At 43.4% G+C, this 3809-nt stretch overlaps 1 pseudogene; it reads right to left on the bottom strand.

Annotated features, from left to right (window-relative positions):
- Positions 1-378: 378 nt before the first annotated feature.
- LOC102833208 lies at positions 379-1659 on the bottom strand (annotated as a pseudogene).
- Between the last annotated feature and the right edge of the window lie 2150 nt (positions 1660-3809).

The following is a 3809-nucleotide window of genomic DNA, read 5'->3' as shown; positions in this document are numbered from 1 at the left end:
AAAAAAAAGACACAAGAGATTGCAGAGTTTTCAGAAAATCCACAGATATGGAGAAAAGACTGTAAGATTCAACTCAAGACACACACTTCAGAACCAGTCTCAGCAATTACTTATCAAATGTCACACCTCTACGAGTCCTTTGGCATGGGAAATGAAAACTGTCCCAACACGACGACCACTGCTAGGAGGAGTACAAGGAAGTCAGTAGGTGGTGCAGCAGGAGCAACTCCACAGTCTGACACCAAAGACATCCAAGGCCACGCATCCCTATCAGCAGAACTTGCTGTTGGCCATTTCCAGGCCATCAGATACCGTTTGGAATGGATTGTGCTGTTTTTCTATCTTTGTAGAAAGAAGTTTCATGTTCTGTGTTGAGAATTACAAGTGGGAGAGAGGAATCCTGTCTTCTACCAGCACAGTGTCCACCCCAAACTGGTCAGTGCACTGCTTCATGGTGGCAAGGACACTCAGGAGCCTCTGGTCCATGGTGTCCAGGTGAGGGTCAGAGAGCACTGGAGTGATGGGGTCATGGGCCAGGGCTAATTTTAAGGCAGACTTCAGCACACCATTCTTTAAGTAGTTCAGTCTGTTCCAGGTACAAACCCGAATAATGCAGCACTGATAAAGAGGGGCAAGAATGCTTCTCTCATCCAGTGAGGGGTTCCCAAAGCTTTTGGCATTATCAAGAAGAATGAGCATACTGGCGCCTTCATCATCCTGAAAGCTCGCATAGTGATGCCAGTCAGCATTGCCAATCAGATAGTCAAAGACAGCTGTGTCGATGATGTCCAGGAGGCGTGGGCCCGAGTCATAGGGGGACATCTTCTTCACAGAGTCACAGTAGCTCTCATCATACTCCCACCTGGCCAATTTGCCCTCTCGGTAAGTCCTGCCCCAGGGGTGCCTGTGTTTCTGCAGCGGCCACACATCTGGGAGCCAGAGTGTGGCAGATTCGTCCATCGTGTCTCCATCAGCACAAGCTGGTTCTGTTTCTCGGCAGTAGTAACACTTCCCATAGAAACAAGTATTGTTTCCTACGGTAAGGAAGGTATTCAACAGCTGCTCTGTGGCAACTAGCTTAATCTCTGTCCGCAGATTAACAAATCTTCCAACCACCAAGGGGGCACGACGGAAGCCCATAATCCTGTCCAAGTGGAAGGCTGCTACCTCTGCGTTGTGCCTGTCATAACCAGCATACGGCTCCCCTTCTACCATGTAGTCTCGACTATATTGTTTAGGCTTGAAGACAACTTTCTGTCCTCCTTCAAGTATCCATAAGGCTTTCAGTTGGGTCCCTTTATAACCCACATCAGCTTTAATGATTTTCTTGGTGTCCATGGCATGCATGATTGCCCCCAGCTCTGGTGTCTCTTCAGGGTACACTTCCCGGGGAACCACCCACTGGGCTGCAATCTCCCAGGGAGACTGCAAGGTGTGATCTAGCTTGGGCTCCTGCTCCACGCTCTGGTCCTCCCGGTTGGCAGCTGATGTATCTAAGCTGTCAATCAAGAAAACTTTGGTGAAGATAAAGATGACAAGGAGAACTTCTAACAGCATGACTTGCTGCTTTAGCTTCATGTTGACCTCGTTTCCTTCTCCCCTGACCCAATCTCTCTCCCTTATCAAGGAGAACTGTGGGTGATGATTAGCAAGGAGATTCCATGCTTATACACACTGGTCCATTTCTTCACTGAAGCGCCTCCCACAATTCCTGCCGAGCCTTACACTCGCTCCATGGCCGCTGGTGTGGTGCGGTGCAGCCCTGGCCACCCCCGCCGCCTCCGTCGAGGGGCAGCCCCATGCCCGATCACTGGCCCCAGGCGCTGCAGCGATTCCAAGACAAGGTATTTTCAGTAACCTCATATGCATGTGAAAGTTGGATAGTAAATACAGAACAACGTAGAAGAATTGATGCATTTGAGCTATGGTGTTGGAGGAGAATATTTAAAGTATCATGGACTGCCAAAAGAACAAACAGATCTGTGTTGGAAGAAGATCAGCCAGAGTGCTCCTTGAAAACAAGGATAGCTAGACTTCATCTTTCATATTGTCAGGAGGGACCAGTGAATGGAGAGGACATCATGTTTAGTAAAGTAAAGGGTTGGCGAAAAAGAGAAAGAACCCCAGTAAGATGGATTGGCACAGTGGCCAGATCAATGGGCTGAAATGTAGCAATGATTGTGAAGTTGGCCCAGGACTGAGCAGTGTTACATTTTGTTGAGCATATGGTCACAGTGAATCGATACTGAGTCTATGGCATCTAATAACAACAATGCTATGACTATACCAAGCATAATAATGGATGGCATATAATCCATGCTAATTCTAATAACACATTTGGTACTGTAAATAAAATCTTACAAAATTACCCCTGCCTGGAATCCCCAGTGAGTACTATCCAATCTGTCTAGGCGGAGCTGGTGAAATGAAATACAGATGGGTAACTCGTGATACTGTAGTGAATAATGGTTATAAGGACTGATTATGAGGGTTGGAAGTGCAAAGGTAGACGTTTTATAGCAAGGAAGGGAGAGATTATTTCTCCAGCCTAGGAGCGGAGGTTTCTAGAACCATCAACAGAGAAGAGCCGAGAGCGGGACCCTACACAGAGAACAAGAGATCCCTGAGATGGAAACAGAGACGAGGACGTGGAGTGATGAAGTGACTGGGGACTTTGGAGCCAGAGAGGGAGAGGGCCTGTGGGCCAAAGATTGGGGGGTACAGGGAAGGGCAGGGGGCGGGTTTCTAGGATATACCCTTTGGTCGGTTGATGATGCATGAAGGGGATTGGAACCATGGCAATGAAATGATATACGATAGAATGAATTTAAAACTAAAGTTCTCTCATGTAAACTATTATATAATTCACAATAAAACATTAAAAAAATTTTATCCCTGCATGATTAAAATAAATATCCCCACAATCAAAGGAAATCATGTCAACAAAATATTTTAACCTAATTTAAAATTAACCATGCTTTTTTTCTCGTCTTCTCAGGAAGTAGTCAATATCCCCTATATTAATTTGGAGTCCTGGTGTGCCCTGTTGAATATGCACTGGACTGTGAACCAAAAGGTTAGTGATTCAAACCCATCAGCAGCTCCTTGGAAACATTATAAAAGTTGTTATGAGTAGGAATTGACTTAATGGCACTTTACAACATCAATTTCATGTTGACACATGCAAGCTTAAATCATATCATTCTAAATATTATCTATTTTTAGAATTATTTCATGTAAATGTGATTTTATATAAAAAAAATCTATGTAGAATGATTTAAAATGGAATTATATAAGGAATAATAACAAATGAGGCATTTCCCATAATTATATACATTCTAATCAATTATAAAGGAACTGTGGTTATCGTACTGGTTACGAATTGGACTGCTAACCTCAAGGTCGGCAGTTGGAAGCTACCAGCCATTCTGTGGTAGGAAGACAAAGTGTTCTGTTTCCATAAAAATGTACAGCCTCAGAAACCCTGTGCAGGGTCACTATGAGTCAGAACTGACTCCATGGTACTTAACACCAACAACAAAAGTAGATTATAGTAAACACTATCATTTTAAAAAAAATCTCAATCTATATGAATTTTAAAATTTCTAATGTGTCCAAGTTATGTGAGGGTTTATTTTTTGAAAAATTATAGCAATCTGTAAGTCTTATGAATTTAGAGATCATTTGAAGAACAGATTTGATACATTAAACACTAAAGACCGAAGACCAGAATAGTTGTGGGATGACATCAAGATAATCATACATGAAGAAAGCAAAAAGTTATTGAGAAGACAAGAAAGAAGGAAAAG

The sequence above is a fragment of the Chrysochloris asiatica genome, unplaced genomic scaffold (genome assembly GCF_000296735.1).
Source record: "Chrysochloris asiatica unplaced genomic scaffold, ChrAsi1.0 scaffold00244, whole genome shotgun sequence".
In the NCBI taxonomy this organism is placed as follows: Eukaryota; Metazoa; Chordata; class Mammalia; order Afrosoricida; family Chrysochloridae; genus Chrysochloris; species Chrysochloris asiatica.
The sequence above is the reverse complement of the archived record's forward strand: the minus strand, read 5'-3'. Positions and strand labels throughout refer to the sequence as shown.